At 38.2% G+C, this 23850-nt stretch overlaps 1 protein-coding gene across 6 annotated transcripts in view; it reads left to right on the top strand.

Moving 5' to 3' along the window:
* The window catches only part of robo1 (roundabout, axon guidance receptor, homolog 1 (Drosophila)), a 337926-nt gene that overhangs the window by 240874 nt on the left and 73202 nt on the right, over window positions 1-23850 (top strand). The gene's annotated exons all lie outside the window — the stretch shown is intronic.

The following is a 23850-nucleotide window of genomic DNA, read 5'->3' as shown; positions in this document are numbered from 1 at the left end:
CCATATTGCTCACCTCTGTTAAGTAATTTGCATGCAACAAACGAAGGTCATGATCATGAGTTAAAATGGGACAAAGCTCCAAAGTAGCATTTAAATTTTGGGACATTTTTGCTTGACATAAAGTATGGATGGAAATCTGAACTGCTTCATTTTTTCCCCGGAACAGTAACTTAAGTTTAACAAAATGCTCATACACAAGCAATGATTTCTTCTTTTGTTGCATACGTTAAAGGTTTTCTAGGGTAGTACCAGAAAAGCAGGCATGTCTTTTATTGTGAATAGAGTAAAACACACTACAAATTATTTTTGAAATGTGTTTTATTAAACTTTAGGAGGCCAATCAAGTATTTATTTTAAACTCTTACAGAAAATGTAAACTCTGCCTGACAATGTTTTAAAAATACAGTTTGTCTTATGTCTGTATGGGTTGTGTTTTCTCATTTTGTGGATCCATATACAAAGTCTTTACCAGTTGTCTCTCTCCCTTTTTCTCTAATTGGCTGGCTTCCCTCTTTGCTTGCATGCTAGATAATTGGAGATGCAACCCCAACCTTCACCTCCCAATCATCGCCTCTCTCCAGCCTTCTCAGCAATCCTTATACTTCTCATCCCAGTATGAGATTCTCAGCAGATCCATCTTTGACCAGCGGATCAAAGAGAATATCCAATCCAGCCCCGTCCAAACCCATTTCAGCACAACCTGCTGCCTACCTTGCACACAACACTAAATATTGGTGCGGCGTGAAATGAATTTTTATGTCCAGTACAGTATATTTTCACCCAGCCTTTCTCACTACCACCTGAACCTCTAGAGACAAAGTGTAGCATCTCCTTCTGCAAAGCAGGGAGAAGATGGTAATTTATTTTGGTGGTTGTGGGGAGTTGCTGTAATTATTCATGAGTGGTTCAAAATCAAAATACTCTGCTCTGCTCTGCTCTGCTCTGGACCTTAATAATTCATGGTTAACGCTCGTCTTCATTGATATAGAAGGCAGAAGAGTCATTTGTCATTATAGCATGTCTAGTTCTAACTAGTGCCCAAGCGTATTGTTGGTTGGCAGGGTGTAACAGGAGGTAGGGACCAATATGCAGAGGTGGGTGGTTTTGTCACTCTGATGAAACCCCCTCCCTCATCATCTCTAGGAAGGAGGCAGCTTGACTGAGAGGAAAAAATTGTAGTTCTTGACCTTTTGGAAAAGGATCACTGGCTTCAGACTGAGTGATGGTGTCAGTTGCTAGTGTAAAACACCTCTATTAGGAATGCTAGCAATGCTTCAGTGCTTCTAATTATAAAGAATGCAAAACAACAGTCAAGAGAGAGATGGGTGGTTATCTTTGAGTCAGCTACACCCCAGGCTTCCTCACATAGCTACTCTAATTATTTTTGCTTAAAATTCTTGTATTGCAGTGCGTTTTCCTTATACATATATATACATGCCAACCGCTTAATCTTATTCTCAGGATTCTTTGTTTAGAGTGTTTTCAAGGTGCATGGTATGAACCTGCTGCATAAACTTGACAGCCAAATACTGCAGTTGAAGCATCACTCAATAAGCAGCAGACAACAAGGGTTGTATATTCTCCCCACATTTAGACTCACTGATAGAGAGTTTAGACAAGCCTTTGAGTCTTCCAAAGAAAAACAAGTAAAAAAAAGCGTAGATACTCAAAAATGCTTTACGCAGAGAGATATAACCCAGCAGTCAGTGATGAAAGCCAGATGTTTGCAGCCTGATTTAAGTGTGTTGTTATACCCATTAGGAATCCTTGTGAGGCAAAACCTTTGTAACATTATTAGCTGATGTGCATAGCTACTGTCCAGTCAGCGGTGAACGGAAGTTTGGAAAGGAGAAAGAATAGACAGATTGATAGTGGAGGGGTGCCCCTGGAGATTTTATGTCCAAGAGACAGAGGTGTACAGCAGACACACAAGTAGTTTCTTCTAGAAAAGTCAAACAACAATTTTCTCCTTTATTAACAACTAATTACACAAATCAGAATTTGATGTGTCTTTAGCATCTTATATTAGCAATTAGGGCTATTAGCAACCTAGCTCTTATGAAAAGAGACTGACTTAGAGAAAGCTGCCAACATTTCTGCATTCAGCATATTCCACAAACAAACCTGTTTGTTTGTGGAATTTAAGAAAGTTTTACAGCATTTTTGCTGTACTCTGTTCAGCCTTCATGTTATCTTCTGAAGTCTTGCTCTCTCGCAGCCTGAATGAGCTGCACACGTCTTGACAGATCATAGAAAATATTTTCCTTTTAAAAAGGCTAACTATGATTTCTCTGGCATCACATCACAGTACTAAAAAAGCTATCCTTGAGACTTCTTCCCTCAACAATAGCATCAACACTGAAGAGTGTTGTTGTCAGTGCAATCTGGTAGTCCATAGATCAGGGTTTGTGCTAAAAACTGTCTGAATCTGATCACCAGACCTTTTTTCTTTGCATGTCTAATTACAATGACTTAAAAAAAGAGATTATTGACAGAAGAAGGTTTATTCATTAAAATGCCATCATAACAGGATTAGAATTATGCATTGGAAATGTCTTCCATCTTTGTTTTTAAGGTATAATTAACAGATTTAATTTTACTGAAGCAAAAAAAAAAAGTACAGTAAATGTCATATTTGTTATCTCATTCAGTTTTGTTGTCACAAATAAAATATCTCTGTAATGGCAGTCAATGTTTGCGATTTCTCTCAAATGAATGTCCTTGTTCCCATCCTTGTAACCTTGAGTGTAATGGAGGAGGTTAGTCTGAAGCGGAAGTGGGAGTGTTAATTAATTAAAACAAAATAAATTGGAAAAATAAAAATCTCAGGGTTGCTAATGAAATCAATGTGGAATGAATCATGGGAACCTGATGATTGGTAAGTGTCTTGAAATTTTTCATCTTTTCATTTTCTGGATCTCTTTTTCTCATGCTTTGCTTATTTATGTAAATAAAATGTACAGTATAACCTGCCATTTTGGTCAGGTCAATACAACAGCAGTTTCAGAATCCTGTATTTTTTATTTTTATAATTTCCTCACCCTTGCATCCATAATGCTATTTTCCACTGGAAAACCAGCAGTGACCAACAGGGTGTCACAGGATGGGGAGATTAAAATGTGGCCTCAAATGAGATCCAGGTGTGCCCATAATCAATTTCATGGAGCTTGGTTTTGTAAGGCTGCATGCTGAAGGAGACTGTCGTAATTGGGCCACCATTTCAAACAGGTCATGGGGTTACTGCACTCTTTTTTTAAGGATAAACACACACAGGCATATACATTTATACAGGAACTCATACCACAGGTCGCTGAGCACAAATGAGCTGGATTTTTGTGACATTTCCTCAGTACTCACATGTTTCAAGAGCTCACGGCCTTGTTTGTTTATTGTAAACTAAATGCAGCACAAGAGGACTTTGTTCTTACAAAAGTAACATTTTTTTCATAAAGGAAGGCTTTTAACAGTTGCTAGATGAGCTGTTCAGGGTTCAAAGTGTAGAAAAGCTAGTGAGATAAATCTTAAATTTTAACTGTAAATATTGCAGAGGTGCTGTAGTTATAAGTGCGCTGTTGTAGATTATTCCTTTTTCTTTTTCAACTTTGTGTTTTGCAATTGTTCAATTATAAAGAAAAATCATGCAGATGCTGAGTATTAGGAAGAAAATACAGTAATATTTTTGTATTGTTGTACAATACAAGAGCAAAAGCTGTGGATAGGATCACTGTAGATGCAACAGGAAATTGGCTTGTGACTGGAATCAGATGGTTGTCAGTTTGTGAGTACCTGACTGGTGACCACTTGATCAGAAACTTAAATGTCTGATTTTTTTCTGATCAATGAACTCCCCATACCTTTAGTGGTAGCTGGTGAATCTCAGAACAACAATCTTTGGTGTTGAAGTTGCTACTGAAGGAAGAACACTTAGTTTGCTATATTCAGTATCAGTGAGGTAATGCCAGATCGGTTTAGGCCTGGGTTAACAACCATAGGTGCTGGTGACCAACAGGTAAACAGTGGAAATTGGGGTTTTGATTGTCAGCAAAGAAGAAGAGAAGGAAGACATGTTTGTAGGCAGAGAGACAAAAAGAAAGGCACTGAGAATAGGGGCCTTTCAAATGTTAGGACTTTGACAGGAAAAGCTAGAGTTGGCTGACATGATGCAGAGAAGGAAGGTAGACATACTGTATGTTCAAGAGACCAGGTGAAACGATAGCAAGGCTAGATGCTTAGAGGCAGGGTTCACGCTGTTCTACAATGCTGTGGATGAGTAGAGATATGGTGCAGAATATATCTTGAAGGAGGAGTTTGTCAAGAATGTTTTGGATGTGTGTGGCTATCAAGAGCTCAGAGCTTTACTGAAGACTGGTCATTAGCCACATGTTCCAATAGTGTTTCTCAAGTCATATTTACTTTTTACAAGACTTTCCTCCAGGAGCCTACATTGCCAGAAACATGCAAATGATGAGACTGTCAGAGATCTGTTTTCTATTGTTCATGTCAAACTTGTAATTAAAATGACTTTCAAACCAAATGATGTGCTCCAAAGAATAGTTAATTCAATTATAAAATGCTATCTTAATTGCTTTCAATTTCAGTGAGAGTGGAGGAGGAAGACAGTTAAAAGGAAAAGACCAGTACAAGCTTTTATGCCGACTGCACTCAAAAGAAAATCATACATCTTATAGTCTCTTGTTTATATCTGGCCGTAATGAATCCAATTACTCTTTCAACGACTGCCAACACCAGTTGTTATTGTAATTCAGTTATTTTTAATGGATACACTCTCAATAAAAACCTGGGGGGGGGCGGTTCCAGACAAATTGCTGCTCACATGGTAGTCGTAGATTATGTTAATGTGAGTTCCAGAAGGGTTGTCATGTTTTGTGAGGTAGGGAGGTGTTGTATGTTTTCCTGTATAATTGTGGAACCCTTGTGTACTTGCCCCCACTTTTGCCCTCTAATGTGATGCGAAGGAATGCAGCACTGAAGTATGTCACTGTCTGTTAAAATAGCATAGAATTAGACCCTGCTGTAGGACAAGTATGGAATTTTTACCCATCCTGTTGTCTTATTAGTTATGGTTTTACATCGGAATCTTTTGGTTGGATCCCACAAAAGATGACAGTCTAACAGATGGCTTTGAAAGCTCTGTTCAGCATTAGATTAAAGAGATGTGGCTGATTGCCACTCTCCAGTTTTATCGTTTTCATACAAAGGCAATGATGGTAGAGTTGACATTCTAAACTGTCTTCAACATCATATATTAGCAATTAGCATTGTTGGCACAGCTTACCTAAAAAGAAACAGGCTTCCCTCTGCAAAAACTATAGTGCCCTAAACACTTTCTTACTTTTGTTAGGCTTACTCGGACATACTAAAAATGGTCAACTCTAGACTTCCTTCCTTCCCTGAAGAGAGTTTCAAGTTCTGTGGCAAGACGAAGCTTAAGTAGGGTGTGTTCACTGATTGGAAATAGATTGAATATTTGGGTTTCCATCAGGCCATTCACTGTTAAAAGCTGGGTAAGCTAACAACTATCCGTTTACAGTCACTTGCTGCTTTCAAGGTGCATGTGTAAAACACAGTTAACTCAAAGGCCTGATCTCAGAATGCTGGTCTTGAAAACAAGATAAAAAATTTGAAATAGATACGGAAATGGCCGAACAGGCCTAAGGGTCCTGAATGAGTGGTTGCAAAAATGGAAAAATGACCTGCCTACTGAGCAGTTAATACATGAAGAGAGACCATGCTTGGGTAACTAAGACTGCCATTTATTGTAAAATTTGGTTATTATGAATAATAGATTTTGAACAATGGCATCCAACCATTTTAACGTGATGTTCATAATCAGAGAATAAAATGATGGATTGTTTAACTGCAATTAAGCTTGTAGCATGCTGACCTGTGTAGCGTGGATATGTGGCACATCTCTGAACCAAGACCTGCATTGACACTGAAAGTGGACAGGTTAGTTTTTTCTTATATCAGAGTGACTGATACTACTTAGTTTGTGTTTACTCACACTGTCCTTTGACATACTTCCACAAAAACTGGCAGCACAAAAGTTTAGCATGTTTCTGAAACAAGCAAGCAATCAATAGAATAAAAGACAGTTTTGGCAGATGCTAATGAAAAACATTACAAACCCTCCACACATCACTTTCCACTAGCAAAGTATTTGTTTTCACCTTGCAGCAACATTTTACATATATTGTGATGCATTTTCAACTCAAAATGCAAAAATATATTAAATCAACAGAGAAAGTAAGGAAATTTGTTGTAACAATGCTTCTTCACAATAAATCTTATACCATTGCAAAGTCTGTTTATTTCACCCCAAATAGTGCCATATTTATAAAGAAAATGCATTTGTCAGTTAGGCAGCAGTTAAGTATGTGGGCTGCACCAATAAAAAACTTAACAAATTCCCTCTGCCAATTGGAACACAGCTTTTTGTGGAGGCAGAGTGATGGTGGGGGGTAGCATGTCCCTCACTGGAAAAAAACAAGGCTTGTCATCATTGGAGGCACTCTCAATGCAGAGAGATATCAAGTTGAGATTCTGCACTCAGTGATCCCATAACTGTACTCATAGAGACCAAAATCGACACTGCAAGTTAACAATAATTCCCATCCCCCCATAGTCAATGTTTAGAGACAACCACCAAAATTTGACAGTGGAGAGGATGGAATGGCTTGCCTGGAGTCCTAACCTAAACTCTATGAAAAACTTGCATGATCAGCTTGGGTGTTCTGTTTGTGCCAGAATGACCAACACACCCCACATTGACTTAATTGTGACAAATGCTGGATGAAGAATGGGATGCCATCCCATAGCAGTAAATGATCAAGCTGGTGACCAGCATGAGGAGATGGGTGGCTGTGCACGGTTTTCCCATGTATTACTGAGACCTCTGTTTGTTGAATGACTATATTTTGAATTGCCAAGTACTCATGTTTCTTCAAATGCCAATCATCAAATGAAATGCACAATAACAAAAGTGAAATGCAGAATTAGATCTTTAGGATTGGCAAATTTTCCATGGGCACATACATGTACTAGACTCTGCTGCTCATACACCAAATGCATTTTGTTTTGCAAATGAGGCACCATTAAATTAGGAGATAATTTATTGCCAAGAAGCATTGCAACAGCGAATAAATAATTGAGCAGTATTCTTGGACTCTCCCAGATGGTCATAGAACTCACCCTCCCCCTTTACTCACAAGCTTCTGATTGCTGACATCTATGAGATAGGAGCCAGGGATAAAGACTACTGGACACCGAGGAGGTCACCGTATCCAGTTTCATCAAGGAGGATGAATAGATGTGGGGCAACCAAACCGCACACTGCCCCCCAGACCGGCCTAGGGCACTGTGGTCCAGAGAAAAGAGTGGAAGGAGAGCACAAAAGAATGACTGAAGTGCATTCCTGAAAGGAGGAGTGATAGGATTAGATGACAGTGGAGGACAGGGGTCCAGTGGTGGCAGCCAGCAGGATCAAGTTTTTTCTCTGAAAAGCAGACTTGGATAAACAATGACTTTGGCATCTGTCTGGCAGAGAGAAACAGAGACCAGGACCCTTTACTTTTGAGTGCTTGAGGTTCACTGGAATGCCTTTAATGTAACACTGCCTGGGCTGTCAGCAGATACTTTGTCACTCTTCTTGTAGAATGTAAGATGAATCAAACTCTATTGCCATTTCAATTAAAGTACACTCACCTGCTGTAAAGCTCTTTCTTATTGTTGAAAACACTGCATGACAAATTTACAGTGAGCAGCAGAGTGTTGTATCCCAAGATGACCTGTCTTGTCCTCAGGCCATATTCCACATTAGATAAAGACCATCATTCCTCCATTTAACATATGTGGGGTCATAAACATCCACAGTGGAACAAGCACAATCGATGGGGAAGGGGACGTTTGGTTTTCTCAAATATGTTTCTAAAACCTTGTCTTTTTCTCATCCAATAATGTCTATTGTCTTGCCCTGTGAACTACATGTGTTGTTAAACCTTCCTTGGTGGAAAGTCTCTTAATTTGAAGTAAGAAAGGACGTTTTTGTGTTGACAGATTCGAGGTAAAGACCTATCATCAGACTTATTATCAAAACTTGTTAACATAAGCATTGAAGAAGCCTTTAAAATAGTTTTGTGGCTTTAGAGCTTCCTAAAATAAGTCTTTTTCACGTGTAAAAAAAAATTGTATTACACTGATAATCTCCTGTTCACAAGCTAAAATGATATTTTACACCAGAATGAAGTGATTCATTTTGAAAACCCAAAAAACTTAAAAAAACTTAAAGCATATTTAACATGCTTTAAGTTTTGCAACACAAAATTTAACATAAACACTTTTTTAGCCTTAATGATTACCTTAATTTGCACAAAGCCTGGCTGAATGTCTCGCAAAGAATTGTTCCAAAGCTGTCCAATGATTTACTTGACAAATCTCAATCTTAACATTTCTTTTCACTATTTCTGTTTTTCTGTTCTTTTCATATTTGTAAAAAATTGCAGCTAAAAATGAAACCAGGAATGTATAGAAATAATATTTGGGTCTACATCTACTAGTCAAAGGCATACAACATTCATAAACTAAACCAAAAAAAGTAGACTGGGGGACCAAAATCGGATGTTTAGATAATAACAATTACACCCTTCATATCACATACACACAAACACACACTTAAACACATTCAGAGGAAGTGTAGCAAAATAATGCCAGATATAAATCAAGAATATGGTCTAGGAGACATTGGGGGCCAGCCCTCCTTGAGGAAACTCCTGTGCTTATGTTAGGATGTTTAAATGCCATTCTATGGTGGGAAATATCAGAGACAGAGATGTCTATCTACCCAGCCTGCTGTGAGCAAGCAAACGCAGGTCAACTGGTCCCAGTAGCCCAGTCACAGGCCTCCACACCCTGCAATATGTTCCACTATCATGCTTCCCCATTAACGATTGCTGCTTATTTGTTGGTGGGATTCTGGAAGAGAGGGAGCATTTCCCTGGTGTCCATATTCTGTGGGACCGGAAGAGGTTAAATGGTGACCAATTTACTGTGATTTCTGGCCAATTACTTGTTTTCTTATACTACATTAGAGTCTAAATTATCTTTTGAGTAAGGGAAGTCATTGCATACCTTCCGGGGCCTTACTGGAACTTTATTCTCTGCACTCATATTCTGCAATTATTAAACAAGATGGCATATTTTAGGAAATCTATTTTTCAGGTTGCTTTTTAACAAGGATATTTTTGGCACATTGTTTTGTGTACTAAGGTGGATTTGACACGGCAGAAATGAATGTTTGAGTTCTTCTGGAGAGAGAAAAAAAGTTCCTGAAATATAATCACACAGAAATTGCAGGCAAAAAAAGGGGGTGTAGAGGGCAAGAATGTTTTTTTTTCTTGGCTTAAAAATAAAGACAAAATAAAAAGAATATATCAGGGCCACCACAAATTTGACATTGTGAAGGAAATATTACTTTCACACAGGGTATTTGGAATGAAACATTGCTTTTGTGAAACTGTTATTATAAATTATTATAAACTGAGAGTGAGTGGAAATATGACTTCTAGTTCTTACTTTTGCTGAAGAAAATGTACTTTTTTAAATTTGTCAAGACTTCAAGGGAAGCTTGACATCCTGGATCAGATCCATGTGTTTGTGGCCTTTGTGTTTTATTGTGACCTGCCAAGTTGTCTGTGCCAAACATAGAAGCCAGGTTCAAGCCAGAAACTGCTTTCTTATACCAAGCCTTCGGGCCGTAGGTCAGAATGCTGTGTGCTGCAGTTTTTCCCTTTGTTCTGATACACAGACACTTGCACGAAGCACAAGTGGTCAAGCCGACATAGTAGCATACGAAAACACATCAGCACAATGAGTGCTCTCTTGAATGCTTATGCACACAGTGGAGTGGGAAGTCCATTCGGACTTTAATTGTGTTGTTGTATCCATTAGCCCAGGACTCATTATGGGCTTATGCAGGGCGTGGGTGGATGAAGAATCAGGCATGAAGCAGAGACAGGGGGGCTTTGAGTGGACAGATGAGAAGGAGGAGGGCCTCTTCGGTCTGGGCATTCCTACTCTACCTCCTGTAGTGGCCATGGATTGCTTTTACTATAATATTCAAGTTGATCCCCACCTGTGCTTATGAGCCTTTCTAAATAATGCCTTCTGTTAGTTGTGGTGCAAAATTTCTAGTGGATTAATAAAAGACACAGGCTCAGGTAACCCTTGTAAGTCATGCAGGTCCGCCACATTTTAGGCAGAAGAAAAAAAAGGGATGCCTAACAGCAACTGGCACTAACAGATGATGTTAAAAGCAAAACTTCTGAGCTATCCCTTTAAAGCTGGATCTGAATGAGGGTTAGGATTCTGTAAAACAGAAATAATCATTAAGCCAACATGGTAAAATAATATTGTGATTTGTTTGTTTGCTGGATTCATTCTGCTTTATTTCTCATTGCTGGAAGTCTTTTTTTTTGGTTTCAATATTTTCTTGGATTGTATCTTGCTCTGCGGCTGGCATTCTGCTTGTGTCTGTTGGAGCTGCATACCTGACTCCTGTTTTTGTGCTTCAGATGGGAACAAAGCAGAATGTGGAATTCTTGTACTACAGTCATTTCTGTGAAAACCCCAAACTGCAGCCAGAAATGTGTGAATCAACGTGAATTGAGTGAATATTATATTGTTTTATTAATGTAATTAAATCCGTTTAGTTTGGTTTGTTAATGTATTCTGGCTCTCAAAATACAGTTACTTAAAGCAAATTGTGAAAAAAGGATTTATTTTTTACATTGAACTTCTTCATATAATCTTTAGGAAAATTAAAGCCAAACCATTATACTTCTAAGGTAGTGTTAGAGTTACAGTTGGCAATTTGTGTGTCAGTTTACTATCTGACTGTAACCCTTGATCCTAAATGAGTAATTAACCAAATAATATAATCTCATTATACTTCTGTTACTTTATGAAAAGAAGAATGAAAAAAAAAAAAAAAAAACTAACATCAGTAGGAATAATTGCTGCTTTTTCGTGTTCACTAAAGAACAATTTTGATTTTAATTTTTGTATGAGTAACATCTGAATCTCAAACAGGGCCATGCATAGTACCCAAAAGTTTTTGCATTTATAAAACATGAATTAGGTGAAACTGAATTTTGAATATGTTGGAATTGACATTTTTTTCTGTTACTTTTCTTACTAATGATAGTAAACACCAGAAACTTGTACACAAAAAATTCCCTTGTGCTTGCGTGGAAAGCAAAGAGCTACACAGAGTCTATTACTCATGTCTGACGTCCTTTACGGCCATGTCTGTCATCACAAGAGGATGCGCCTCTTTGACTGCTTCAGTCTCCGATGACTCCAACAGTATCACGCCTGGGCAAGCACAGCAAAACTGAGCAATGTATTATCAGAACCGTGCCAGTGATGTGTCATTAAGGATGGTGGGTGAAAAGAGACGGTGACAGATAGAGGGTCAGGAACCGGGACTGCAAGGTTTTTACCCACATGATGATAGAGATGACTCTGGAACATCATATGGGATCCTTGCAGGGTCTACTCCAGTTTGGCTTTTGTTGTAAGCTTGTAAGAAGTGAGGTGTTCAATCTAACACCTGTCATTCACAGACTAGTTTCAAAGGCTCTACTCCAGTTTTTTTTTTTCTAGTTATATTTACTCTGAAGCAACATTTTTATCACTCTAAATGAAAAAAAGAGAAATACTGATTGCTGGGTAGAACATGTAAAACAAGATTAAATCAATAAGCAGAGAGAGGGAACTCTCTGATAGAGATATGATGGGCTAGATTTGAAGAAAATACATCTATCAGCTGCCAATGAATAATTCATAATCTTAACCACTAGGAAATGCATTGCAATAAATTATGTTTTATTTTGCAGGTAGTTAGCACTGACAATGTTTGTTTAATAGTTGACTAAAGCTAAAGGATAAAGAACATGATGTCAGAAATGTCTGTTGTAAATCTAGTGTCTGTTATGTTTTCAGTTTCACACTGAAACAAGTCTCGTACCACCAAGTAAGAATTAATTACTCCAAAACTTACATAAGAAGTCAGATTACAGTTTACAAATACATTTAGGGGCATAGATCTTGATTTTTGGCAACATGTCTTGGGATCTGTTGGAACTAAGATTAAGGTGTCAGGTCATTAATCATCTAATGGGACCCCTACTAATCAAAAGTGTCAAAAATCTTTCTAACAATTTTGGCTTCATGTGTACCTCATGTGAGCACTCGTGTCTGATTTGGAATTGATGGTCAACCAAACCTTGTCCTTAAAAGCACTAGTCGACTCATCTCAAAGTTGTCTCCCAACACAAAGGCCATACACCGAAACCACAGAACGATGTGTGTGATAAAAGAAGGCCCAGGGTATTGAGCTCTCATCCATCGCCACTTCAAAGACCAGCAGAGCCTAGAGGATGGTTTGCCATTGTCTGCTATGCAGGTGTGCTGTCTTCCAGAGGCTCTGGAGGTCCCGGGAAGCTGCACATAGACATTGCTGAGATGCTATCTCTTACTAGTAGAGACAACAAGGTGGAAACTTAGACAGTAGAGATTCAGGGGTTTATTATTCCAATTAGAATTAGCAGAAAAAAAGTTCTGTTTTTGATAAATGTGTCATACATAATACTTACGTCGTGCACAATACTTAGCTGTGCCACTTTTATTCATCATAGGTATTTCATTTTCTTTTGTCTTATGTTTTCCTTTTTTATGCTCTTTTTTCTTCCACTTTAAGATGTTATAAAAATAAGATGACTTCTAGCTTGTGGTTTAGCAGAGGTGTAGTGTGACTTTACCACTGTCCCGCTTGCATACCACCTGCAACAACACAGATGTATTTTTTGTTGTAAAAGTTAGCAGCCTGTAGCTCTAGAGAACCTTACATATATGATGCTCAGCTGAATATAGCAGTGGTTTGTGTGTTGATGTCCCCCATATGGACCGTGTTTCCCAGCAGGTCTCACCCACATGAAGTGAATTGGTCTGAATTATTTTTCCCACAATCTGAACACCCCATCTGCTTCTCCAGAGGGCAACAAGCCCCGGCGCATCCTGGCCTTGATCTGCTTTTTCTCCTTTGTTGAGCACAATGTAGCTTTTTGGGCTGCGTGTCCTCTTATCATCGGTTTGCTGGCATGTTTTGGTCCTGGCAAAAACTAAACACTGGTTTATTTGATGGTGAGCTCAGAGGGAAGGTGGGGGCAATGTTTTATGATAAACTGACATTCTCTTTTCTCAAAGGATATGCAATGAATGGAGGGGACGTTTATCTGTTCACCAAATCTTGATGTCTGAACAAAGATGTTCACTTTGCTGAGAAGATGCTATGGAATATGATGATGCTTTTGAGAGCTTCATGAGCATATTGCTGAATTTTTTGTTTTTCTTTTTGCCAAGGAACAGTTTTAAGGAAGGCTTGATGTTGGCTTTGTTTTACGTCCTACTGCACTGCTCAGTGACTGCAGTCTACCTATTTGGATCAGCATGTATAAATATGTGCAGTAAAATCAATGATATCTATGTTTATTTTAAATAAAGTCAAATACATTTATTCTCATTTTATTGTTTACTAAATAGCACTTCGAACTCATTTACGCAATAATGTGGAGTGCATAATCTTAACAGTGGTTCTACACAGTGGTACTACAGTGGTAGGTAAATTGCTTATGGCAAGAATCTGTGTAGCAGTCTGGTGGTTAGGCTTTTGATGTCAAATCAAATACTTTATTTCCAATTGAAAACCTCACCTGGAATTTTTTCTAGCTGGAAAATGTAAAGCACACAGAATGCTGGATGCTGCCTTATGGCATAGAGAGGGTGTGTTTAGCTTTGCACTATTTTCAGTTCACATCAGTATCTTCTGCAGGGTCCTCTAATCTGCCATGTTGCATCTGGAGTACCATACTTAGATGCATGCTCTTAACCATAGCACAGCAGATGTTGGAAAGATTTTGGAAAGGAGTGATCTTATTTTCAGTTACATTACAAACCCATTCTTGGGCCTGTGACCTGTTCTTTATACCTATGCAGCCAAACAACACAAACTGATTGGTTCTTCATAGGTCCAAATTACACATCTCAATTTCAAAATAACGGCAGTGCAGAAAGTATGAAAAGGCATCCTTGGTGTCTCTGTAGAAACCTGCTCAGCAGAATGGTGCATTTTTACCCACATTGTTTTGGATAGAAGGCCATATGTTCCTTCTCCCTATAGGAAATGTACTTGCAGGACAAAACCTGTTGCTTATACATTCATAAACATCAGTGTATTGTTTAGGATTTTATTTGATAGACCAAAACATGTATAATTATGAATTAAAATCTATTAAGTGCTGTGTTGTGGGGGCATTTCACTAAACTAAATATTTTGAAATTTATAGTCATTGCATGATAAAATGTGAAAATGTTATGAATACTTTCGGTATCATTATGATAGTTCACACTACAATTACATGGCAGTTTGTCTTATTAAACCAATGTGATATAATGGCATTTTTTAGGACAGCTGTATGAGTGGCAGCCTTTTCGTTAGACTAAGCTTTATTTACCTGGGTATTTCATTAAACTTTTGAAATCTGAACATCATAAAAACGTTACCAAAAGAGATGGAGAAAAAAAACTTTGAGCTGCAACTAAGGATGAAATAAATTTAAGAAGCTTAAATCCCCACTCAAAATATGTTTGCAAAAAAAGCACCTTGATACTCCTTTGAGTTTGCCAGACTGTTTTCATGTTGCCAAAATTGAGTTCTGGGAAGCTAGAACTTTGCAGCAGCTTGAAAGAGTAAAAAAAAATAGATTTGTTTTTCTGCTTCAATAAATCTAGCTGATATTTTGGAGTACCTTTAAAGTCCCCATGCTGCTGGGCTTGGTTTTGGAGCAACATAAATCAGCTCACTAGGATGTTTCAGCATGTTAACAGTAGCAAGGTATCCCATAAAACAAAGTAGTAAAAACTTTAAAATGACATTTCTTTTGTCTGTGCCTCATCAGATAAAGAGAAACGGCAGGAGGCTCTAGGACGTAACGCTGTCTTTAGACCTTTCTCTGCGTCAGTTTCACAGGGATTAGTGTAATTTCTGGCACATTTACAGAACTTTTTTCCTTGGCACAAGCAATGCTTAATTTTGCATGTTGAACAAGTTGACAAGTGTAGTGAAAAGCTATAGCACAAATGTTTTGGTATTGATCTTACAGGAGAATTAATTCACACCTTTGGCAAGTGTTGGACATGAAATTTCAGCTCCGTCTCTTCCGGGTGTACTATATCTGACAGCATTTCCTTGCTCTATTCTTTTGGATATCACTTCCCACTGTAACAGATCCCATCTCGGATAGGGTTATGGGCATCTTTTTATCTTCTCATGCCCCATCTGGGAGAGTTTAAGGTCCATGTGGAAACCATTGAAATGGGTACGGCAGCTGATCAGAGAAATATGTGCCTCCTTACAGAACGGCAGCACATGTTTGGATACCAGTACCGTTATTTGCTTTGTCTCACCCTCTTTAACATTCCTGTGCCCTAGAATTGGGTAAGACCCACAACCTCTCCACTTTTACTTAACCTCTGCAACTTCTTCCCTCTGCGCACCTCATCCTCTTTTCCTTCCCTGCTGTCCCACCGCATCTGGTAAAGTGATTGGAGTGGGATCAGCATGGTGGAAATGAAAGTGGCCATGACGAAAGGCTAAGGGATCGGCTGTAACATTATATTTGGATCCTGTTGTGTTTTTTTTTTTTCCTTCCCTATTTCCCTCTGAGCCAGCCCATTTCCCACATACTAGTTTTAGATGAAAGCAAGACTTACATTCATTTTTTATTAATTAGTTAAACATGTATCATAGAACATCCACACACCACATGTGTACTGGCTCTACTTAAACACAAATCAGTCAAATGTAGCCCAAATAAACTTGTAACAAAGTCACTTGGCAGGGTTATAGAGTGTGGATTCATACCCCTTGAACTTTTTCAAACATTGTCATATTACAACCACAAACATAAATTTTATGCAATAAACTAGGACCATACATGTATCAAATTCCCATTGTCATCACAGTTTCAAAGGGTGTAAAATCACAGCTGGAAAGGACTTCTTGAGTGTAATATCTTTTAGGCTATTATATTTCCTGCACTATTCATTGAAGCTCTGCTTGCCAGTAATGTATTTGGCCATGGACTGTCAACTGTGCTTTTAACCCTACATTGGACGCTGTTCTTGGTGGCTGAGAAACTATTGCTATAGGAAAGTGGTGGAGTCATTGTGATAATAGAAATGAAAAAGGCTAAGGAAAATAGGGGTGTTGCCATTGTCATCGAAATATTCAACAGTATTTACATTTTAAGTAAAGAACGTAAGCCACAAGCCATGTAGGGACATACATGTGTAAGATGAGGCTCTGGGCAAATGACAGCAAAATTAAACGTTTAGGACTACATACAAAACCTTATGTGTGAAGAACAAAGGACACTGCATAACAGCCTGAAAAAGTGATTTCCACATGAAACATGAAATGCAAATGTTTGCTCAAAGCATATGTGTGTCACTGTGTGTGTTTTTGTTTTGGTATTTGTCTGGTATTTTGCTGTCTTAAGTATGGTTAGTTTTGAGTCCTTGTTTCCGGTGTTTTATTTTTCTGCTCTGCTCCGTGTTCATGGGTTTGGTGATTATCTTTAGTTATGAAGTTTGTTTTCTGCCTTGTCCTTTGTGTCTCTGTTCTCTCCCATGTGTTCTGGTTCCCTGGGTGTGTTTGCAGTCTGTTCTTCGTCGAGCCCCTCCATGTCCCCGTGTATCCCTATCTGGTTCACCTGCTCCCTCTGCCTCCATGTCACACCTGTTCCCTGTTTCCCTGATTACCTGCACTATTGACCTTCGTCTGTATTTAAGTTCGTCTTTGTCCTTTGTTCCACGCGGTGTCGTTACGTCTCTTTGATGATTCTCTGGATTTTGTCCGCAGTCGATCCTGTTTTCAAATGCTTTATAAACTGGATTATCCTGTCGCCCTGCAACTCGCCTTCATGTGAGTGAACTCTGTAATAAAGGACGAGTTTTGATCCCACTCTGCTTCCTCCGTGCTTGTCTGCCTTTGGTCCAGCCACAAAATATCGCATTATGACAATGTGTTAGAATGACCCAATCAAAGTGTAGACCTAAGTCCAAATTGGACTCTATGGTAAAAAATTAAATTTACATATGCAGTCTGTCTGAGCTTCAACTGTTTTGCAAAAGACAATTGGTAAAATTTCAGTATCTAGATGCGCAAAGCTGGTAGAGACATACCCCAAAAGATAGCTGTAATTTCAGAACATTGACTAAGTTCATAGCTTGTGAAACCACCCACCCCAACCCAGCTAAGAAAAACTATGTTTCACATTGAGCATGGTGTGTTCATGGCAGTTTACAGTTAACTTTCTGCCAGTTCTATTTTTTTTCTCATCTTAGCCGAGGTACCTTCTCATAAGTGCTTTGTTTCTTATATGGCTTGTGGCAAACTGCTAATGTCACTTGTTATGTTTCTTTGAGCATGGCTTTCTTCTTGCTATTCTAACACAAAGGTCAGATTTGTGGAGTGCATGACTTGTGACTTTTGGATTTTATTTCAGGGTATCAGAGCAATGGGGATAATTACTAGGGCATGCCATATTTTGTAATTTGTATTTGTAAAAAAAGATGAAAAACTATGTTTTATTTTCAATCCAATGCATAATCCTGCATTATTTTGTGTTGGTTTATCATGTAATTTATAATATAAAATACATAGGAGATGGTGGCTGTTACTTGACAAAATGAGATGTTCAAGATGTATGAATGTTTTAGACACTGTAAGTATAGCCTACTATGCTGCAGAAGTGGAAGTGGTTCCATATTATCCAGTGGAAGATCCACTTGACCCGGAGCAAGCAGGGGTAGACTTTAAACATCTCATCCCATCCACACCAGGATTCTGTTCCCTTTTCTCTCCTGCAATTTGCACAGCACTGCTATTTAATACCACTGTATCAGTCTCCACTGTTTGTAGATAATATGGCTTTGTTTTGAGAAGATGAGCTAGAGACTGAGGAATGTCCTGTTATCTGGCTGTAGGATCTCAGAATAATAATGGAGTGGAAAAGACCCACAGCAGATGTTTGTGCTCCAAAATGATCCGAGGAGGGCAAGCAATAGGTCAAATGGCCCTCTGCAGGAAAGTGTGCAGTGTTTATGGATTTAATTTGTCCTACAACCAGCTGAGTTAGCTAGCTGTATGTTCCTGTTGCAGGACACCTTCAGTTATTGTTCTCGCTGCACAAATGAGTCTGTGTCAATGCATGTCGCATTCTCTTGGGAGCATTTACAATGACTGTGCCATTCTGACTGGTGCTAATCCATTTATCCATTATGTATCTGCACCTTCTGTCCCTATTTGTTTTTTTCAAGACACAGTTACACAGATGGGCAGGAAAACAAGCATGCATGTTGAACCAGACAACAACATGGATCTCACTTCTGCAGGAAGGAAAACAAGTTGCCTCACATCTATGTTTTCACTCCTATTTAAGGCTGTCATCACTGCTCTAGGTCCCACACTGCTTCTTTGTCATAATAAAAATGAGAAGAAGGGGGTTGAATCTGAAGGAGCAGCAGTGGAGGAGGTTTCAAGGGGGGAGAGCTGATGGACCTCCAAAAGCCAGGAATGTTAATTGGCTGGATTGTTTTAATAAGGTCCTCATCCTTACAGATGCTGCAGGAAGGTTAGCTAGAGGGGCCACACAGACTGAAGGTCAGCTCCCACTGAGATATTGCCAGAAAACAGCAAGTGACACAATGTGAGCTGAGCTGTTTAAAACCTCACAATTATTACCAGCCACAATAAAGATATTTCAAAATAGATGCTCTTGGATTTTTATGGCTGTTTTTGGGGAGGCAAAGGGCTTTAAAATAATAAATGAGCATTCTGTAGTGACAAATGTCTGCTTTTCCACAATAGTTGTATAACATGATGTTACACTGTGGAGACATGACACATCTAGATAAAGCTAAGGCAGTGAAAAGAAGGCAGCAGTGAGTAAGGAAGGAGGCAAAAGTTCATGAAAGGTTACAAAATATTTTTTCACTTACCTCTAGTAGTATCTGATCACACAGACATTTAGTTTTTGGCATTATTTCAGCTACATCTAAGATTTTCTTCTCAACCCCAAAGGTAACTAGTTTTGTTCAGGTCTGAGGACTTAAACAGTATTATGAATCACATACATCATCTCCACTTACACTAAGCAGAATGCAGAATCAGAAATTGCCATTGAATCAACTACTCTAAAGGATTCAGACTAACAAAGAAATGCTTTTTACTTTTGAGTTTTTTATCCTTTTAACACACAGGATTTTTATAGCATGAGGGTAAATTAATTCATGTACAATAAAATATGATACATTTTTATGTGTTTTGTTGTTTCTGTTTTTTGCAAGCCGGAATTAAATGTTTTTATCATAAATTACGAACCAATCTAAAGTGGATATCCAATCTCCAGTTTTTTTTTTGCAAAACCTATCAGCAGCAAAATACATTTTACCAAGACATTTCTCTCTACCATGAGAGGTCATTAATTATTTATTTCTATAACCTAGACAACATCACACTGTGTTTATAAGAGAGCATCTTATATTAATGATTTGCATGACATATGTAGCTAGCATTAGCAAAACAACAGTCTCTGCGTATTCCCTTAGATAATTTGTATAAATTTGAATAAATAACTGAATCTGACTGCACTGCTCAATGGTTAGGATTAATTGGAATGTATGTACCTGACTTTTGTGAAGTGCCTTGAGATGACATGTGTTGTGAATTGGCGCTATATAAATAAACTGAATTGAATTGAATTAATTTAGATCCTTACCTGAACTGTGAGATTTCAAAAAGGACGGCAACATTTCCAAATCCAGTTTTTTTCTGTTTTCTGCTGAAACTCCTGCTCTCTCTCATTTTTCTTCAGCCCAAATGAAACTGGATCAATCTGGGTCAACTTCCCTCAAGAACAGGATCCACATCAAATTAGAAATTAGTCACATGGTGTGTGCATTAATCGTAAAAATGCTAGATTTTTGAGTTTTGGGCTGGCTGGTTGGTCAAGTAAGATTAAACAGAAAAATGTTTGATTCCTGTCACCAGCTGATTTCTCCGCATCTCTAGTATTTATAGGAAATGTTTATCTTTTATAATCCCTTTCTAAATTTTACATTAGGAGTTTTTTTTGTTAAATATTAGGTTATGCTGAAAAGCTATATCTAAAGGACAACATATGTTAAATACAATATTGATATGTTTACATACCGTTAACATTTTCTGAAAATATGTGAGAACAAAGCCACAATTCTTCTGGCAGTGTTGTTTGAGGGACAGACATTAGTGAGAGAGCATAAAGTACATGTATAACTGATTGCAGGTAAGATAATGTTACATCTGCTCTTTTTTGTGTCTGTAGTTAGTTAGCTAACTGCTAGAGGCTGTACTTGAACCAAGGTTTTTGGTTTCTCCTCATCCTAGGAGATTTGAGGTCAAATTGTAGACCAAATTTAAAACAGTGAAAAGAAAACTTTTTCTGGTCAATTAATCTTTTTTTTTTATCTAAAAACTGAAACCAATCAAACCATTGTGGGCTAGGTTGGAGATATTACAAACATCCCACTTTTATAACAGATATTTATGTGTGGAGTGCCGCTGTGTTGCTGTAGCTGTACCTCTTTTCTTGTGAGAGTGTTGCAAATAAAGGTAATTTTTTTTGCTTGTAAAACATTTATTTACCTCTTTCTCCCAGCAATATCTCCTTCATTGTTATTTTACTGCATTAACTGATGCCAAAGCACTGTTTATAAATGGAAACAAAATGTAATTCCATTAATTATGCTTGTGCCTGAATGTGGATTTTATTTTACTTGGCCCTTTACCTAATTAGAAGAGTGTAGCTTTCCTAGTACATGTTTAAGCCTTTCATGTGTAGTCTGAATCTACATGCTGATATTTGAAAAGCTCCTAAATTCAAAGAGGGGGTGTCTGTGTTTTTTAGTCTCTCAATGTAAATGGGATAATTTCAAGCAGATGTTGTTGCACAGTCTGGATTTAGTTGCTGGGTGTTCCTGTCATGGTTTTATGAGATGCTTATTCCTTTATTTGTTGCAACATTCTTAGAGAGAACACAAGTAAGTTGGTCCCTGCATGTTGTGTTTTGTCTCTTAGATTTTAGCCTTTGCAGCTTGAGCACTCAACTCTCTTTGCTTTAGTCCAACTCCCACTCGGCCAGCACTCCAATCAAACAAACACTGTTTATTGAACTATGAGGTGCCAAGCCAGTCACTCACTCAGTCACCCACATATACCTACCTCCCCACTGCCCTCCGTGCCTTTCACTATGTTCACCAAACGCCATCTCTCTCCTCAGGCCTGACGTGAAGAGTTATGACCATTTAAACAAACACAGGCACTCAATGGTCTCTCTGTCTGTTCGGCTGGGGGCTAAATTTCCTTTTAGGTATGTGTGTGTCCATGAGGAAAAACTTGTCTTCCTGTATTGGATAATTGTTTTTGGATAATAGCACTCATGAGGTCCTATGAGGAAACAATTCAACCCCTCTACTCTCTGTAGCTTTTCAGGGGAACCACAAGTACAAACTTGTCCTCTTCTGTGCCAATGCAGCTTGCAGAGCCCTTATGAGTAGGTATAGTATTCCACAAAGATCGTGCCTCGGTTCCCTCATCACACTCAAACCAGCAGATGCTGACTTTCAACAGTTCCCGGGGTGATGCTGTTTATGTTTATGTTTGTTTGTCCCATTAATTATTAGCACATATTAGCGCTTATTCTTCTGATGCTGGTCAAATGACATTTTCACCATCTGATATGGTTTCCACATAAAGTCTTTCCTTCTCAGTTCAACTGTTCAGGTCACCATTATCAAAAATGTTGGTCTCACAAGAATAAAAATTATTTATATTCTTCTTAATAATCAGTTGAAAAATCTATAATTGCTCACCAGCATTTTGCATGTTTTCATTAGTATTTTGATATTTATCTTTGGTGATGGGTTCCAAGTCTTTGAGGTTGGAAGGCCTCCTTGTCATCACCATAATCTTTAGTTTACTCCACAGACTATCAAATTCAAGTTAGGAATCTGGTTGGGAAACTCAAAATGTCAATATAATACACTATATACTTGAGACCTATGCTCTTCTTAAGCATCTACTGGGCAGACTTTAATGCCAGTGTGAAAAGTAATCCCTCTGTTTTATTGTCATATTAAATGTACCCAAATAAATTATGGATGATCTCTCATCTCCAGTTTTTGTAATGTTTTGACCTGCCGAAGCAGGTTTTTTTACAGCCTCCTGCTGTTAGTGGTCATTCATTATTTACACCTCTCCACCTACCTGTCCTGCTTACTGCTGAGTTACTAAAATGCAAAGATGCACCAATATTGTGAGGCAGAATTTTTAAAGTTTGAGTGCATGTAAATTTTGTAGAGCACCATTGCAAAAAGCAAAGTTTGGAACCCTGCTGCTAACATGATTAAATCCAGCATCTTTTCTGGCAGAAGGAGGTTGTAAGCTCAAAAATATAAAACCTTCTATGAGATGCCTTCTTGTTGTCTGCTGAAAAACTTGTTCTCGGTCGCTGTTTCACAGCCTTAATGGAACTGTAAATGATCTGACATTTCTTAGTTGTTTAGAGTTTCACTTTAAACAATTTCCAACATCTCTGTACCTCCTTCTGATTTCCTTTTAAAAAACTCAATACTAATAACTAGTAAGTTAAAGCCTTCCCCGAGTAACAACATCCACATATATAGTGTTGTTGTAGCAACCTGGTAGTGCTTGGATATGAGGCATTTAGTGAGTGTAAGATCATCCATATTTTTTGAGTCAGGGGCTATTAAGCTGAATGTGGACCGATTAAAGTCACCAGGGAATTTGTTGCGACATCTCTAATGTTTAAGTTTGTGGAATGTTGCCAAACTTGATAGAATGTTGATCATGACCACAAGGTTTGCATAAGCCCACCTTTTCATTCTTAAAAATATTTAGTCGGCTGCTTTGATGGACTGAAGGCATTATCTGTTGACCATTGACTACCGGTTTCTTTACAGTCTGTTGAAAGAAGATAACAATCCATCATGACTGTTGGTATTGATAATTATACCACATTTATTGTAATGCAGCCAAAGCATTAATGGAGGAGTGGTACACAAACTACCAATCAAGCATCAATTCTTAATTTTAACTGAGAAATTCTGCTTATCAAAAAAGGAAAATTTACATTTTACTTGGATTACATCTGTTGTGCCACACAGTTTTAACACAATCCTTGTTGATTTCCTTTTAACACGTTTAAATAGCTATATTTTATTTTTAGATACAAAAAAACCAGGTGTGCAGTCATCTTTATTCTCATAGATCTGTGTGTCATTTATTTATATATACAAATTCAGGTTCCAACATGTATTAACGCAGACATCCTGTCTCTGCTCAGTGACATAACAATGCACTGGAGGCGAACAATGATCTCACAGCATCTGGAGCGTGCAGGTGCAGAACCCTAAAGGCCGTCAGGATGATATCTGACATATTTACAAGTATCCACAAGATATTTGGCGGTCAAACAGGCAACTTAGGCTTTCATGTACTTCAAACCAGTGTGGCCCTGCATATGTGACCTCCTATGGAATGTCACCGATTTACCGAGAGCGTCTATTGTCATTAAAATGATTTATGCATACAATATATTAACATATATCCAAAACCATAAACTTAATGACAAAAGAACAAAAGATTTACAA

The sequence above is a fragment of the Girardinichthys multiradiatus genome, chromosome 18 (assembly GCF_021462225.1).
Source record: "Girardinichthys multiradiatus isolate DD_20200921_A chromosome 18, DD_fGirMul_XY1, whole genome shotgun sequence".
In the NCBI taxonomy this organism is placed as follows: domain Eukaryota; kingdom Metazoa; phylum Chordata; class Actinopteri; order Cyprinodontiformes; family Goodeidae; genus Girardinichthys; species Girardinichthys multiradiatus.
The sequence above is the reverse complement of the archived record's forward strand: the minus strand, read 5'-3'. Positions and strand labels throughout refer to the sequence as shown.